Consider the following 18,983-nt stretch of genomic DNA (forward strand, 5'->3'; position numbering starts at 1 on the left):
GATGTGCAGAACGAACCTAAACTCGGCCGCCAAGATATATGACGCGCACTTTAGTATCCTGTCCCAAATGAAACAATGGAAACTCCAGGTTGGAATATCAACAGTATAAGGAAAACACAGATTGCTACATGTTAAGTTGCAGAAAGGCGTGGCTAAAAGTCACTCAAACATTACCCAGAAAAGGAAACAAATACACACATTCATTCGCACGAGCAAGCAAACACCTCGCGAACACAAGAACGCTATCTCCAGCACCTTGGACCCAACAAAGTTACTACACAGAGGCTCGGACTGGAATGCAACAATCACTTCTAATGGAAGCAGCCGTCTGGATGGGGTGAGGAAGGGGAAGGGGAAGCAATAGTAGCATACGGGTGGGGTGTGGGAAGAGTAGTCAGGCAGAGCATGCAAGGACTAGACTGCCAACAGGCGTTTGGGGGCTGTGGGGTAGGGAGGTGGGGAGGGGTGGATGAAGGGAAGTGGGAAGTGAGAAAGGAGAGGAGTGCGGAAGGGGAAAGATAGGTGTGTGTGTTGCCCGAGGACTGCACCAAAAAAGGCTGGGAGATGAGAATAGGGAGGGAATGATAGTACATGGGGGATGGAAACTGGAGTGTGTGGGGATGGTATGTTATTGTAGATTGATGCCAGGATAATTTTGGGGTATGATTATGTGTTGAAAGGATAATTCCCGTCTGTGCAGTCTAGAAAAGCGTTGGTGGATGTGAAGATCCAGATGGCTCTGATAGTGAAGCAGCCATTGAAATCAAGCACATTATGTTCATCTGCATGTTGTGTCACAAGGTGGTTTTCTTTGATCTTGGTCACAGTTTGGTGGTGGCCATCCAGCCTGGTGGACAGCTGGTTGGTAGCCATACCAATATAAAAGGTTGTGCAATGTTTGCAGCAGAGCTGGTATAAAACGCAGCTGCTTTCATAGCAGCTTCTGATGGCGCAGAATGGAATAGGAATTGTTGGGTGGGTGGATTGATCAGGTCTTGCATCTGGGTCTTCCACAGGGATATGATCCCTGTGACCAGGTGTTGGCAATGGGAAAGGCATAGGGATGGACTAGGATGTTGTTGAGGTTGAGTGGGCGACAGAAACCACTTTAGGAGGGGTGGGCAGAATCTTGGGTAGGATGTCCCTCACTTCAGGACATAACAATAGGTAACCAAAGCCCTGGCAGAGGACGTGGTTCAGTTGTTCCAGTCCAAGTTGGTACTGGGTGATGAAAGAAGCACTACTTTGTGGCTGGTTCTTGAGGGTGGTGGGAGGATTGGGAATGTGTGGGGAAATAGCATGGGAGGTCTGTCTGCAGGCTAGGTCTGGGGAATAGTGCCTGTTTATGGTGACACCCTCAGCATACTGGTCAAGCAGGTTCTTGTCATTGCAGATACACCATCCCCAGTTGGTCATGTTGTATGGAATTTTTTAGTGTGGAAAGGGTGACAGCTGTTGAAGTGCAGGTGCTGTTGGTGGGTTCAATGCGGACACAAGTGTGGATGGAGCCATGAGAGAGGAGGAGGTCAACATTCAGGAAGGTGGGATGGTGAGTTGACAAGGACCAAGTGAAGCAGATGGGAGAGAAGGTGCTGAGGTTGTGAAGGACTGAGGATAGGATGTCTTGGCTCTGAGTCCAGATCATGGAGATATCATCAATGAATCTGAATTAGACCAAGGGTTTAGTGTTTTGGGAGGCTAGGAAGGTCTCCTATAGATGCCCCATAAACAAATTGGCATAGGAGGGTGCCATGTGGGTGCACATGGCTGTGGTGCAGATTTGTTTGTATGTGTTCCCTTCAAAGGATAAGTAGCTGTGAGATGGGTAAAGTTAGTAAGGCATATGAGCAATGACGTAGTGAGTTTGGAGTAATGGGGTAGTCAGTTTGGAGTCTGAAGGACATTGGGAAAGGTAGTGTTCAATACAAGACGACCATGGGCACGAGAGATGTTGGTGTATAGGGAGGCGACATCAGCAGTGACAAGTAGTTATTCAAGAAGTAAAGGAGTGGGAATGGTGGACAGTCAGTGAAGGAAGTGGTTAGTACCTTTGACATAAGAGGCTAGATTATGGGCAATTGGTTGGTGGTGTTAGGCAAAGTGAGCCAAAACTATTTCAGTAGAGGCACAATAACAAACTACAAAAGGCTGTCCAGGATTGTTTGGTTTGTGTATTTTGGGGTGCATGCAGAAGGTGGATGTGTGGGGTGTCATAAATAAGAGTGGGGAGGGAAATCGATTCAGGGCAGAGGTACTAGGAAGGGTCTGAGGCTTTAAGCAAGGATTGGAGGTTAGGTTAGACTTCTGGGATGGGACCACTCTGGCAGAGTTCATATGTGGAGTAGTCAGATAATTGGCAGAGGCCTTCTGCCAGATATCAATGTGATTTACACTCCTGGAAATTGAAATAAGAACACCGTGAATTCATTGTCCCAGGAAGGGGAAACTTTATTGACACATTCCTGGGGTCAGATACATCACATGATCACACTGACAGAACCACAGCCACATAGACACAGGCAACAGAGCATGCACAATGTCGGCACTAGTACAGTGTATATCCACCTTTCGCAGCAATGCAAGCTGCTATTCTCCCATGGAGACGATCGTAGAGATGCTGGATGTAGTCCTGTGGAACGGCTTGCCATGCCATTTCCACCTGGCGCCTCAGTTGGACCAGCGTTCGTGCTGGACGTGCAGACCGCGTGAGACGACGCTTCATCCAGTCCCAAACATGCTCAATGGGGGACAGATCCGGAGATCTTGCTGGCCAGGGTAGTTGACTTACACCTTCTAGAGCACGTTGGGTGGCACGGGATACATGCGGACGTGCATTGTCCTGTTGGAACAGCAAGTTCCCTTGCCGGTCTAGGAATGGTAGAACGATGGGTTCGATGATGGTTTGGATGTACCGTGCACTATTCAGTGTCCCCTCGACGATCACCAGTGGTGTACGGCCAGTGTAGGAGATCGCTCCCCACACCATGATGCCGGGTGTTGGCCCTGTGTGCCTCGGTCGTATGCAGTCCTGATTGTGGCGCTCACCTGCACGGCGCCAAACACGCATACGACCATCATTGGCACCAAGGCAGAAGCGACTCTCATCGCTGAAGACGACACGTCTCCATTCGTCCCTCCATTCACGCCTGTCGCGACACCACTGGAGGTGGGCTGTACGATGTTGGGGCATGAGCGGAAGACGGCCTAACGGTGTGCGGGACCGTAGCCCAGCTTCATGGAGACGGTTGCGAATGGTCCTCGCCTATACCCCAGGAGCAACAGTGTCCCTAATTTGCTGGGAAGTGGCGGTGCGGTCCCCTACGGCACTGCGTAGGATCCTACGGTCTTGGCGTGCATCCGTGCGTCGCTGCGGTCCGGTCCCAGGTCGAGGGGCACGTGCACCTTCCGCTGACCACTGGCGACAACATCGATGTACTGTGGAGACCTCACACCCCACTTGTTGAGCAATTCGGCGGTACGTCCACCCGGCCTCCCGCATGCCCACTATACGCCCTCGCTCAAAGTCCGTCAACTGCACATACGGTTCACGTCCACGCTGTCGCGGCATGCTACCAGTGTTAAAGACTGCGATGGAGCTCCGTATGCCACGGCAAACTGGCTGACACTGACGGCGGCGGTGCACAAATGCTGCGCAGCTAGCGCCATTCGACGGCCAACACCGCGGTTCCTGGTGTGTCCGCTGTGCCGTGCGTGTGATCATTGCTTGTACAGCCCTCTCGCAGTGTGGTGGGTCTGACACACCGGTGTCAATGTGTTCTTTTTTCCATTTCCAGGAGTGTATAAGCACAGTGGTGGAACCTTTGACTGCAGGTGGGATGGTTAGGTCAGAATTTGTTTTGAGATTATGTATGGCTGAAAGCTTGGAGTTTTCAGTAAGTGACCTGGGGAAGGATGGAGAGGCCAAGATGAGGTAAGGAATTCCTGGAAGGTGACCAGAGGGTCGTTACATGGGAGGGAAGGAGGATCATGGTTGGATGGTGGTATGAACAAGGAGAGTCAGGGTTCAATGTTGGGATTAGGTTGGCTCTGTTTGGAATGATTGGTGGTAAAGAAGTGTTTCCACTGCAGGGATCTGGAGAAGGATAGTAGGTCTTTTGATCAGTCCAGCATGGTTAAATTTGGGTGTAGGTTAAAGGTGAAGCATTTGTATAGGACTGAAAGTTCTGTGGGACCGAAGGTTTTAGTGGAAGGTTAACAACAGTGTCATGGGAATGTTTTGCCTCTGAATTTGGTGAAGAGTAGGTAAGCAGTTTTAGGAGATGGGGCAAATTAAAAAGTCAGCTAGGCAAGATTTGGGAGCTAAGAAGGACTGATTAGGAGGAACACTGTAACACGATACATGTTGGATAGTAGTGCCTCGAGGTGGCAGTAGGATGTCAGCAAGTTGGATAACTCATGGAGGCAGTGTATGGAAGGCTCTAACAGGTGCTGGTGAGCAAGTGATTCAATTTCAGAGATGTGATGTACATAGCAGGGCTTGCACAGCAACAGTATGTTGTAAAGGGAGCAGAAGTGATTCTGAGATGCCTCTGCTATGGAGACGTGTTTTTAAAGTACCAGGTTTGTAAGGGCCAGGGATGGGCACAATTTGAAGAGATGAAGATCATTTGAAATGCGGGGAAGGAATTTTTTTGGTTACACCATTGGGGGTGGGGGTAGAGGGGAGGATTTCATGGTTTAGACAGCACTTAAGAAACAGTATGTGGGACTGGGGTTTAGCCAGGGGAAGGGATACTTTTCTGAACTGCTGTACAAAGATGGAACAATGCCCACTGTGCCGGATGGCGTAGGGGAAATGGGAATGATTTGTAAATGGGCAAAAGTAAGGTGTCAGATGGTTGTGAGGGGAACTGGATAAGAGAAAAGACACGTAAAAATATGTAGACACAAGGAACAACATGCATAAACACATAAAAATAGACACAAATATGTAAAAAGTAAGCAAAAAGGCATGATATTGAGCAAAAATATGCACAAATACATTAAAAATGAACAGAAATGTGGAATAAAAGGAACAGATGGGGTATGGGAGTATGCACATATTGGTATAAGGGAAGAGAGTTCATGTGGCATGGGTAGTTGTGGAAAATAGAACACTAAAATACACGACAATGAGAGAGGAAATGGGATTAATATGTATAAATATAATTACTGGTGGGAACAATTTGGGGTATCAGACACTGCAGCAACAAGTGCACAGTCATGTAGCTGTGTGTTGTGCACAGATGAGATCGTTGGTGCAGGATGGCTCAAAAATGCATACAGTTTGGAAGACGCTTAATGAACACAGGAAACGGGGTAAGAAGCGTATTTTTCTTCTCACGCCTGTAGCACGAATCCTAGGCCTAATTTCACGCGCGCAAATCGGAAGTAAGCAGTGAATTAAACTTATAGGTAAACGTTTCCAGTTGGTATAAAAATAACATAAGTGTTGTTACATTAGTGGGAGTGTTAGTGGAAGTGTTGAAGAAGATTAAACGGGGTAAGAAGCTTATTTTCCTTCTCGCGCCTACAGCACGGATTTTAGGCTTAATTTCATGCGCGCGTATCGTTAGTAAACAGTGACTTAAACTTATATGTAATCACCAGTTTTTTTATTCAGTACTCTCTCAATTTATTTATATCTGCCTGAATAGTTTCTAGGGTCCTCTGTTCACGTTTTAGTCAGTACCTAAATCGGTTAAAACGATTTCTGTTTTTACCATAAGTGAGAAGTGTGTGACATGCCGTAGGATCGTTAGTTCCGGGGTGTGGTGTGATGGGTGCTGTAGTTTCTTTCATTGGGGCAAATGTAGTGGCGTGGGAAATGGGGACATAAATGAGGCTCACCAGTGGAATTGTAGGATCTGCAGTAGAGATAGGAAAATACTGGAACAGGAAGGGAAAATTGCAGCTCTTCAAGCTGACCTAGACAAGGCAAGGGAGGATCCGGACAGGTTAAAGAGGGAGAAGGGTGAACAGAGGTGGGAAGTGGCAACAGGTAATAGGGGGAACAGGCAAAAGAGAGCATCAGACAGCTTTGTCATAAATCTTGAAAATTGATTTGACCTGTTGCCTCAGTCAGAATCGGATGAACCTCATGTAGCTGAAGCTGTAGAAAGGGCACAAGCTTTCAAGGACTTGAAAAAGGTAGGGAAATTTGTAAAGAGAAAGAAAGTTCTGTTGTTAGGTAGTTCACATGGTAGAGGTGTTGGCCAACTACTGCAGGAAAATCTAGGTCCAGAGTACCAGGTCACAAACTTTTTCAAGCCTAGTGCAGATCTGGGTCAGGTAACAGAGGATTTAGGTTCTTTATGCAAGGATTTCACAAAGGAGGATACAGTGGTTATAGTGGATGGTCCGGGAAATAGCATTGACAGAGACTCTGAATATTCCATAGAGAGTGCCCTGGTGAAGATAGCATCAGCAACGAAGCATACAAGTGTGGGATTTGTGTCTGTGTTGAGACGCCATGATCAGCCTCATTTGAACTCTTCTGTAGGGAGGGTGAACTTGGAATTGGAGCGGCTGCTTAGGACGGATATAGAGTCCCATATTGGTTTGATTCCTGTGGATGCTGTTGATAGGTGGGACTATACTAGGCATGGCCTTCACCTCAATAGGAAAGGGAAGGGAAAACTGTCTGGGTTGATTGCAGAAAACTTAAGGGGGGACACTGTCACAAGTGGTAAAATACCAGTGGTCACAGGTGTCAGAGGGATGCCTTTATTAGGATAGGGAAGGGGGAAAGAAAACGAGTTTTAAGAGAGATTGGCAGACAGACTCAGTTTGAGAAAACAGATGAACAGGAGTCAGATTTCAGCATACAGCCTCCATTTAAACAATGTATAACAGAAAGTAATCAGAAACTGCCAGTTCATCTTCGCCAAAGCAGTTATAATCCCATTAGTATGCAGTATCAGTTATCTTTATTACACCAGAACATTCCGGGACTCAGAAATAAAGTTGATGAACTACTCATTTGTATCGATGAAATGAATTCATCTAACCAAATTGACATAATCTGCCTCTCTGAACATCAAGTGACCACTGGTATAGATATGTTAGACATTTCCGGATTTAAGCTAGCTTCCTACTTATGCAGAGAAGATATGGATGGAGGAGGAGTTGCCACATTTATTAAAGACTGCCATAAATTCAAGAACATTGACATTAATAAATTCTGTTTAGAGCAGCATCTAGAAGCATGTGCAACAGAAGTAGAGTTCCATAACAGATCCTGTATAATAGTAACTATTTACCGAGCACCTGCAGGAAATTATAATCTATTCATAAATCATCTAGAAGCTCTTTTGGGTTGTTTCAAGAGGAAGAAACAAAGAAATTTTTATTGCTGGTGACTTTAATACAGATTTTCTGATGCAATCTTCCAGTAAACATTTACTGCAGTTAGTAATGTTGTCTTTCAATCTAACTCACACTGTAAACTTTCCAACTAGGATCACTAAATCCTTAAGGACATCCATTGATAACATTTTTATAGACAAATCAAAGGAACAAAATCATATCATAAAACTGTAATAAATGGACTATCAGATCATGACGTGCAGCTCCTTGTTTTAGATGTAAATTCTAAGCAGATTATCAAGACTACTAAATCTGAGTACAGGAGAGTAGTCAATCAACCAAAAATTGAGTGTTTTAGAAAACTTCTCAAAGATATGAACTGGAAAGATGTTTATAGTGCTCATGACATGAATGAAAAATATAACACATTCATGAACAATGTCAGTACCTTGTTTGAAAACTGTTTTCCTCTAAAAGTTACTCAAATTAAACATAAGTCTATAATAAAACCATGGATTACACAAGGGATAAAGGTTTCCTGTAAGACAAAAAGGAAAATGTATCTGTCGACCAAGAATAGCTCCAATGCTGATGATTTAGCTAAATACAAGGAATACTATAAAATATTTTAAAAAGTAATTCAGACATCTAAACAAATCCACTACGAAAAGAAGATAGCAATGTCAGGGAACAAAATAAAAACAATATGGGATATAGTGAAAGAGGAGACTGGTCGAACCAGAAAGGAAGAGGAGTAAATAGCAATAAGGGTAGATGACACATTAGTAACCGATGGGCATAGTGTGGCAAATCTATTTAACAAGTACTTTATATCTGTTACTGATAGAATGGGATTGTCAGGATCAGTAAATAATGCCCTTGTATATCTGAAACTAGCCTTTACAAACAGCTTCAGGTACATGAATATGTCGCTAACTTCACTGAAAGAAATAACTTCCATAATAAAATCTTTAAAAACAAAGCATTCTATTGGTTACGATGAAATATCAACAAAGTTAATTAAGGCATGTTCTTGTGAGTTTAGTACAATTCTAAGTTACTTGTGTAACCAGTCAATTATAACTGGGACATTTCCTGACTGGCTAAAATATGCAGATGTTAAGCCTCTATTCAAGAAAGGGGATAAAGAGATGCCATCAAACTACAGACCGATTTCACTTTTGCCAGCATTCTCAAAAATTGTAGAAAAAGTAATGAACAGGCAGCTTCTCAACCATCTGACCACAAATAACATATTATCAAGAACACAGTTTGGATTTCTGAAGGGTTCTGATATCGAGAAGGCTATTTACATCTACGGTGAAAATGTACTTAATTCATTAAATAACAAGTTGCAAGCAGCAGGTATTTTCTGTGATTTGTCAAAGGCATTCGATTGTGTGAACCACAACATCCTTTTAAATAAATTAGAATTCTATGGTGTCATGGGCAGTGCTGCAAAATGGTTCAAGTCATACCTCACTAACAGGAAACAAAGGGTGTCAGTGCAAGGGATTAGTGGATTAAGTCATCAGTCATCATCAGAATGGGAAGAAATTACATGTGGTGTCCCACAAGGATCCATCTTAGGGCCATTGCTTTTTCTTGTGTACATTAATGATCTCTCATCAGTTACACTGCCAGAAGCAGAGTTCGGTTCATTTGCAGATGACACAAGTATTGCAATAAACAGTATGTCGAGTGTAGTTCTAGAAAGATCTGCTAATGATATTTTCATAGATATTAATAAATGGTTTAAAGCCAACTCACTGACATTAAACTTCGAAAAAACTCACTATATGCAATTCAGAACCTGTAAGAGGTTTCCACCCAGCATATGCATAATGCATGAAGAAGAGCAGATAGAAGAGGTTGACACTCTTAAATTCCTGGGATTACAGCTTGATAATAAATTCAGTTGGGAGGAGCACACCACAGAACTGCAGAAACGCCTTAACAAATCTGTATTTGCAATTCGAGTGTTAGCAGACATAGGTGACATAAAAATGAAAAAGCTTGCATACTTTGCCTACTTTCATTCCATAATGTCATATGGTACAATATTTTGGGGTAATTATTCAAGTCAAACAAAAGTTTTCAGAGTCCAAAAGCATGTAATACGTATTATTTGTGGAGTAAATTCACGGACGTCCTGTAGAAACATCTTCAAAGAACTGGGTATACTAACTACTGCCTCTCAGTATATTTACTCCTTAATGAAATTTGTCCTAAATAATATATCTCTTTTTCCAACAAACAGCTCAGTTCATACATACAATACCAGGAACAAAAATGATCTGCACAAGGACTTAAAAGCACTTACTTTAGTTCAAAAAGGGGTCCACTACTCAGGAACACTCATCTTCAATAATTTGCCAGCAAACATAAAAAATTTAGTTACAAATAAAGATCAGTTTAAAAGGAGCCTGAAAGAATTACTAGTGGCCAACTCCTTCTACTCCACTGATGAATTTTTTAATAGAAACAAATGATGTATTGTATATATTCATACTATTAGTATTGTTATTTCAGCTTTAAAAAAAATTTTTAAAAATATTGACATGTTCTACATCCACGAGGATCTCCTCAGCACATATCTATGGAACGGAAAAAAAACACAGATAATGAGAACTGTGATGCTATATAAAATAGTAATACAGGAACATCATAGGTAGAGTGGGGGACACGGAAGGAGCCTCCCCGCAGGGTGTGAATATATCTGATCTAGAGCACATCCGGGCGTTCCCTGGTAACGGCATAACAGCCGTCTAATTCTTCTACTCCAAAGGCATCAGCCATCAAAATGGCAACCCAGTGTGTTTCAAAACTGCGCATATCAGGGCCAGCTTTGACTATAGTCCCTGTCAAAATAAAGGGCTTAAGCAACCACAAGGGGGGACTCCTTAAGGAGCTGTGCCAGTGCAGTCTTCTGTCCAGGAGACGCATTGGGGCTTTTAAGACAGGCGCCCCCAAAGTACTTGGCATGACACTTGTCGCAGAACGACGTCATAAGCAGTATGGCTGTGCCATTTTCACAAAATCCAGTTCAGATATTAACTCTACTGGAATTACTGCAAAGAACAATATTGAAATCATAACAATTGAGCTGCTGGCGTCACGGTAACATTAGTTTATAAACCTCCAACAGAAGCCTTCATTTTTCAAGAAACACCTAATTTCCATTGCCAGCCAGCTAAGTGCATAATAGGAGACTTTAACAGCCATAGTACCAGTTGGGGTTATAGTGAAAATGACAATGGAGATGCAGTACTAAAATGGGCAGATTCTGGGTCTATGACACTTATACACGATAGTAAGCTGCCACAATCTTTCAACTGTGCGCAATGGAAGCGTGGATACAATCCTGACCTCATATTTGCCAGCGACACCATCACACGGCTGTGCACAAAGACATTATGCTCACCGAACCCTAAATCTCAACATAGACCAATCATGTGTCAGATCTTGCCTGCAATATGTCCACATTGTTCCATTTCACTGCCGGTATAACTTTAAAAAAGCAAACTGGAAGATGTTTACAACTCTTCTTGATCAAGAGTTAACACATATCAGCCCATACCCTAAGCAATATGATCGTTTTGTAAGAGCTGTGAACTAATGTTCTAGAATGTCTATCCCTCGTGGATGTTGAACTAAATGCATGCAAAGACTGTCCCCTGATATAGCATCAGATCTTGATCGCTACTACATGGCAATTGAGCAAGACCCTTATTGTGAAGAAACAATATCTCTTGGATTGGAATTACTTGAATCAATATCAGCCACCAAGTTGGATCAGTGGATCAAGCTTATGGAGGAAACTGACTTCAGCAAGAACACCCAGAAAGCCTGGAAACTTCTCAGACACCTTAATAATGACCCTGCTAGAGTGGCCCTCCATGCAAAAATAACAGCCAATGATATTGCCCATCAACTATTATTAAATGGGAAATTGGATAACCGAAACATCAAGCCAAAGTCTAATAACAAACATGTACTTCTGTTACCAACCTGTCAAGACCTTTTTGCTTGGAAGAGTTGCAAAGGGCGATTAGTACGTGTAAAACAGGAATGGCTGCTGGGCTGGATGATCTTAGGAATAAGCAAATAAAATGTTTTGGTCCTGCAACACTAAAATGGATTCTAGATCTTTTTAACAACTGCTTATGTTCTGGTAGGATCCCCAAAGTCTGGTGGAAAGTTAATGTCATCGCTATCCTTAAGCCCGGTAAAGAGAACAATGACCCTAAGAGCTACCGTACCAAATCTCTTCTTTGTCATTTGTATAAAATCTTGGAGAGAATGATTCTGAACCACTTGACAGAAGCAACTGACTCTGTGCTCATACCTCAAAAGGCTGGCTTTAGACCTGTACATCACACATCTTCAGTCTCACACAGTACATTGAAAACAGTATCCAGTGTGGCCTTTGTTGACCCGTCTGCTGCGTACGACACTGTGAACCATAAATTACACCTGAAAAAAATTTATGACATCACTAAATACTCTATTTTAACCACCTTAATAGCCAACTTCCTTAGCAACAGGAGATTTTTCATGGAATTTCAAGGATGGTGCAGTAGATGGAGACTACAGAGGAATGGGTTACCCCAGAGCAGTGTTCTGGCCCCTATACTTTTTAATATGTATATGCATGATCAACCACTACTGCAGTACACCAGGAGTTTTCTGTATGCGGATGATCTCGCATTGGCCACCCAGGGAAAGGTTTTAATGATGTCAAAAATAAGCTGTTTGAAGCACTGGAAGAACTAGGACGTTTCTACAAAAATATTAACTTAAGGCCTAACCCTACGAAAACACAAGTCTGTGCATTCCACCAAAAAAACAGATAGGCCAACCAACAACTGAATATTTCATGGAATGGCACTCAACTTAAACAATCATTTTCCCAAAGTATCTTGGGGTGACCTTAGATCGGACCCTTAGATCGGACCGTAACGTTCAAAATGCATTGTCACAGCACAAAAATGAAAGTGTCCGCAAGGGATAATATCGTACGAAAATTAAAGGGATCTAACCAGGGCGCACAGCCAGTCACTATTACGGACTTCAGCTTTTACATTGTGCAACTCCGCAGGCGAATACGCAGGACTTGTCTGGCATAACTCCTGCCATCTAGGCAAGTGGACACTGCTCTGAATGAGACATGCCACGTAATCACTGGGTGCCTGAGACCCACTAAAGTGAAGCAGCTATATCATCTAGCAGGTATAGCTCTGCCCGACATAAGATGTGAAGCAGCTGCTCAAGCAGAAGGACATGGAGACTTGGCATCTGACACTTACCCATTATTTGGCCATTCGCCAGCACCATCCTGCTTGAAGTCCAGAAAAAGTTTTGTAAGGGTCGATGTAAACAACAACAACAACAACACAAACAAAAGGCTAGACATGTGGAGAAAAAGAGTAGAGACTGCTCCTCTAGCCTGGAGACAACCTAAAGAAGAACTACCTCCTGGTGATAATGAGAGCTGAAGTCCTTCGACAGATTACAAACTGGTGTTGGGCGGTGTAAAGAAACTATTGTGAAATGGGGATATGCTAGAGGACCCTCAACTTGTGAGTGTGCAGAGGAGCAGACGATGTCTCACCTGCGCAACTGCTGTCTGTGCCCATCATCATGCACTGAAGAAGAGTTGATGATGGCCAGTTCTAATGCCTTGGATGTTGCCCACTTCTGGGCAAAGACAATTTAATTCAATGTCTGTTAGTCTATACTTAAGTGTATTTATGAATGTTCATTTATGTACAATTACTTCTAACTGTAATGCTTTGAACGTAGCTCAGTTTTAGGTAAAAACAAGTTAATTATAGATTTCTATGTCATTTTTCATGTTTACATGTTCATGTCCATTGTCTACTTACATGTTTTGTAACTGTTAATTTCTGTTTATTCCCTTGCCTTTGACACTAATAAAAAGTAGGTAGCGTGCTACTTACTGTAAAAATTACAGGATAAGTAGCAGACACATACAACTAAAGGACACTTACACATAAGCTTTCAATCCCAGCCACATCAGAAAAGGAAACGTACACACAAACAAACAAACATACTCCACAGACACACATGTGACTGCCATCTCCAGGATCTCGGACCAAAGGCTAATACACTCTAACTGAAATGCAACTGTCATGTAGAATAAAAGTAGCAATCTGGAGGGGGTAGGAAGGGATAGCAGTGTATGAGTGGGAGGAGAGAAGAGCACTATCTGTTCGACTGTGCAGGGGCTAAACTGTCAACAGCTGTGGTGGCGGGAGTCTGTGGGGCAATGTACTTGGGAGAGGGAGGAGGTGGTGTGGGGGGCGAAAAAGGGGAGAAGATGGGAAGGGGAAAGATGGGTAGGTGCATTGGCAGAGGGCAGCACACAGAGAGGGTGGCAGATGAGAACAGGAAGGGGGTGACAGTAAAGAGGGGACGGAAACTGTTGGATGGAGACAGTGGGGACAATATGTTACCATAAGTTAAGGCCAGAATAATTGAGGGAACTGAAAATGTGCAGTAAGGGTAACTCCCCTCTGCACAGTTCAGAAAAGCTGGTGGTGGACAGGAGGATCCCAATGGTTCAGATAGCATGTTTTTATGTATTTGTGTGTACTTTTTCGAAAACCTGCTTATTTTTGCATGTCTTTATGCACTTTTTACAGGTCTTCTCTCTTATCCAGTTCCCCTCACATCTAGCTAACATCTTCTTTTGTACATTTCTGCTTCATTCCTATTTCCTTATGCTATCCCTGCCATAATGGATCCATACTCCATCTTTCTGAATCAGTTCAGAAAATTATCCCTTTCCCTGGCTAAAACCCAGTCCCACATCCTGTTTCTTAAATGCCGTCTACACCACGGAATCCACCCAACAGTGCAATCATAAAAATTTCTTTCTCTGGATCCCACCCCTCCTTTCACAATGATCTTCACCTCTTGAGATTCTGCCAGTCCCTGGTGCTCATAAGCTTGGTACTACAAAAACACATCTCCATGGCACAAGCATCCCAGAAGTACCTCCGCTCTCTACAAAAGATACTCCTACTGTGTAATCCCTGTTATATATGTCACATCTCTGAAACTGAATCCCTTGCTTAGCTGACATTTTCAATTTGCCACATTCCCCAAACTCCTACCAACACTCCACCAAATCCAAAGCCAAAACATTCCCGTAACACTGTTGTTAACCTTTCCACCAACCAAAACCCTTGGTCCCATAGAAGTTTCACTCCTATACAAAGGCCTCACCTTTAGCCCTACAGCCAAATTTAACTGTGCCACTATTTGCACACACATTTCAACAACTGATTAATGTGCTCAGTACAGGATGTGACCACCTCTGGCAGCAATATAGGACTGACAATGACGGGACATGCTGTGAATGATGTCAACAATCTCATGCTGAGGCAATAAAGCCCATTATTCCTGCAGAGCTGCTCGCAAGTGTTGCAAAGTGGTTGGTAATTGCTGATGTGACGCAACCTGTCTCCCTAGTACAGCTCAGACAGGCTCTATGGGATTCAAATCAGGAGAGGTAGCAGGCCACGCCATGCTTCCATTTACAAGAAAACATCAACCACCCGAGCTCTATGAGGTCAAGCATTATAGTCCATCAATATGAAGTCTGGTCCCACAACAATTTGCACATGAAATCCCAAGATCTCATGATGATTCCTGACAGCAGTTAACCTTGCCGCCGATTCATCCATACGCTGGGATCGCACTGCCTGCTGCTAAAAAAGTGATTGCTTTTGCTGATATGACTTGCAATAACGACTGCGCGAAACGCCGCTATCTTGTTAGGGGTGCTACGGCAGATACCCTCTCGAGCACCCCGAAGACTTCTTGAGCCCTCGGCTGTGATGGGTTCCAGGCTGTCAAAAGAACTGTCGTGTGTGCCATCGCGGACAAGAGAAAGGCTGAGGCATGTTCGAGTGAACAAGGATGGGCTTCTCGGGTCCGTTGTTTCCGTGGTGTAGCGGTTATCACGTCTGCTTCACACGCAGAAGGTCCCCGGTTCGATCCCAGGCGGGAACAGTATTTTCCTGCCTATGTCGTATTGTACTCCAGTGAGCCACATCATGTGTGGATCTGCTGCATGTACCTTCGTTATACAAGTACCACAGTTATTGAATTTTTTAGTTACGATGGCAACATCACTACAAGTTGTCTGTAAAGTAAGGTGCACACACGCAGTTTCTGTGGTGTAGTGGTTATCACGTCTGCCTAACACACAGAAGGTCCCCGGTTCGATCCCGGGCGGAAACACTTTTTCATCATTACAAACAAGACATACTAACATGCATCTGCTACCATCTGTACCCAAAACCTTCGTAATCGCCTTCTTTTAAGAGTGGTCAACATAATCCCTGCCCACACCATTAGTGATCCTCCTTGATATCAGTCTCTTCTCACAATGTTTGGGTTCCAAAATCGTTTTCCCTCCAGATATGAATCCATTGAGAATCATTCTCCAGACGGAATTGGGACTTATCTGTGAAAAGGACATTGGGCCACTGTTCGACCATCCACATGGCATGTTGACGACACAATTCTAGGTGTTCCCCCCCTGTGAAGACGCATCAAAGGTAAACATACATTAGGTTCCCAACAATAAATGCCACTCTGCTGAAGCCTTCTGTACACCGTTTGCCTCTGTACAACAATTCCACTGGATTCTGCGAGGTCAGATGTCAGTTGCTGTGCAGTTCTACGAGGTGCATTCAAGTTCTAAGGCCTCCGATTTTTTTTCTCTCCGGACTGGGAAGAGATAGAAACATGCGCATTGTTTTAAAATGAGGCCGCGTTCATTATCAATATGTCCCAGAGATGGCAGCACCGTATGGCAGATGGAATTTTACCGCCAGCGGCGAGAATGAGAACTGTTTTAAATACTTGAAATGGCGACGTTTTCCTTACTTGAACAGCGTGCAATCATTCGTTTTCAGAATTTGCGTGGTGTGAAACCAATTGAAAGTCATCGACAGTTGAAGGAGACATGTGGTGATGGAGTTATGGATGTGTCGAAAGTGCGTTCGTGGGTGCGGCAGTTTAATGACGGCAGAACATCGTGTGACAACAAACTGAAACAACCTCGGGCTCGCACAAGCCGGTCTGACGACATGATCGAGAAAGTGGAGAGAATTGTTTTGGGGGATCGCCGAATGACTGTTGAACAGATCGCCTCCAGAGTTGGCATTTCTGTGGGTTCTGTGCACACAATCCTGCATGACGACCTGAAAATGCGAAAAGTGTCATCCAGGTGGGTTCCACGAATGCTGACGGACGACCGCATGGCTGCCCGTGTGGCATGTTGCCAAGCAATGTTGACGCGCAACGACAGCATGAATGGGACTTTCTTTTCGTCGGTTGTGACAATGGATGAGATGTGGATGCCATTTTTCAATCCAGAAACAAAGCGCCAGTCAGCTCAATGGAAGCACACAGATTCACCGCCACCAAAAAAATTTCGGGTAACCGCCAGTGCTGAAAAAATGATGGTGTCCATGTTCCGGGACAGCAAGGGTGTAATCCTTACCCATTGCATTCCAAAGGGCACTACGGTAACAGGTGCAACCTACGAAAATGTTTTGAAGAACAAATTCCTTCCTGCACTGCAACAAAAACGTCCGGGAAGGGCTGCGCGTGTGCTGTTTCACCAAGACAACGCACCCGCACATCGAGCTAACTTTACGCAACAGTTTCTTCGTGATAACAACTTTGAAGTGATTCCTCATGCTCCCTACTCACCTGACCTGGCTCCTAGTGACTTTTGGCTTTTTCCAACAATGAAAGACACTCTCCGTGGCCGCACATTCACCAGCCGTGCTGCTATTGCCTCAGCGATTTTCCAGTGGTCAAAACAGACTCCTAAAGAAGCCTTCGCCGCTGCCATGGAATCATGGCGTCAGCGTTGTGAAAAATGTGTACGTCTGCAGGGCGATTACGTCGAGAAGTAACGCCAGTTTCATCGATTTCGGGTGAGTAGTTAATTAGAAAAAAAATCGGAGGCCTTAGAACTTGAATGCACCTCGTAAGGTGGTACAACCATTCCCTTATAGCCAAATAATGGTCCTCTATGTCGCATGTAATTGACCATGCCCTGGTCTTTGGGGAAGAGTTTTGGTCTCTATAAACTGTCGCCACATCTGAGAAACTACAGAACAATTTACATTAAGCCATCAGGCCACATCAGTTTTTGGTTGTTCTGCTTCCATTCTTCCCATGGCCCTCCACGACAGAGAGCCTGGTAAGCATCTTCTCTGTGCCATATTGCACTATCTCTGACTGTACACACAGTGACTGTGGATGTGGGACTACCCAGAAAACACTATCCTGTTTGATAGGTGCACTGATGTCATAGTTGGCACGGTTGTCCATTGGCCGGAATCCCATCTCCCTGGCAGAACACGATTGTACGGATCCGTGGCAGAATACGATTGTACGGACATCCATTGACAGTTTGTATGATTATATTGTGAATTGGGCATAGGATAGGGAAATATTGGTTTGTTGCTTTAATTTTGAACACCTGTGTGTTTTGGTGTTCACCATCCCATAATAATGAAATAGTGGCATTTACAGTGGCTTCTAAATTTTATAATTTTCCCAGCAAATTTAATCAAATAATTTTTTGGGCTTGTAGTCAGTTGTTGTTGTTGTTGTTGTTAACTACACTCCATGATCTTTTGACTGGGCAACCAAAAGTCATCCTCAGATGAGCCATTGAAGACTGACAATGCCTTCCCCCATTCTGCAATTTATTAACATGCTGTATGCATTCTGCATACAAATTAAGATTGTAGTCACAGACTTCTCTAGTGGAGTTGAACAATTCAGATGTCCTCAGGATTGCTGCTCCCTGACTATCCTCCATATACTACTAAGTGTTTCTACCTATAGGAAGACTGATTATGACCTAACAGGATGTTTGGGATGGAAAACTTCTGCACTCTTGAATTCATAGCAAGTGCAATGGCAAATTTCTGCACTCCTGAATTCTTCCTTATTATCTCAACAGACCATCAAGAGTTTAGGAACACATGATTGTGTAACACCCAGATGATATGGTCTTCCTAAAGTCTACCTTTACAGCCAACAGTAAATGACATTGGTGCTCCTACATACGATTTAGCCAAAATCTTGCTTCCTTGCTGAGACCATTGTTGGACCATAGCTCAAATCATATGCATAATTCGGCAGATTTTAACTATAGACTGGGGGCACTTCAACCAAGTAGTTCAGATCATTTAGTTAGCTTTCATGTAGTGTCCCTTTTTACAAAGGTTACTCTGACAGATTCATTTACACTCATAGTTTCAGGTGGACAATCAGTATGATCTTTTTTTTCAACTTATTTTATGTTCAACCAAGAATATTTAGAGCAGACTAATGCTGTCGTCATGAGCCTCATCTGATGGTCAACTTTTTTAGTAGGGCATCGAGGAGAGAGCACTGGAAGCAACAATCATTAAACCAGCTGTATTTTGGAGGTATGGGGACAATGCAATGTTGATCTAGTTGCATCAGTGAGTATTCTTACGCAAATTGTGAAAAAACAATGAACAAATAAAAGAAAAACTAGACACTGTGATTGCCACAAACTCTAAGTTAGAAATATTGGTACCACAAAGTGAAGAAGCACCTCAATCATCGAGAAACACAGCAAG

At 43.6% G+C, this 18,983-nt stretch overlaps 2 non-coding genes across 2 annotated transcripts; both read left to right on the forward strand.

Annotated features, from left to right (window-relative positions):
- The first annotated feature begins 15,278 nt into the window (after positions 1 to 15,278).
- Trnav-cac lies at positions 15,279 to 15,351 on the forward strand. Its single transcript has one exon. It is a non-coding gene; the product is annotated as a tRNA-Val (tRNA).
- A 158-nt stretch (positions 15,352 to 15,509) lies between these two features.
- Trnav-aac lies at positions 15,510 to 15,582 on the forward strand. Its single transcript has one exon. It is a non-coding gene; the product is annotated as a tRNA-Val (tRNA).
- Positions 15,583 to 18,983: the final 3,401 nt, after the last annotated feature.

This window comes from Schistocerca americana, chromosome 1, assembly GCF_021461395.2.
Source record: "Schistocerca americana isolate TAMUIC-IGC-003095 chromosome 1, iqSchAmer2.1, whole genome shotgun sequence".
Taxonomy (NCBI): Eukaryota; Metazoa; Arthropoda; class Insecta; order Orthoptera; family Acrididae; genus Schistocerca; species Schistocerca americana.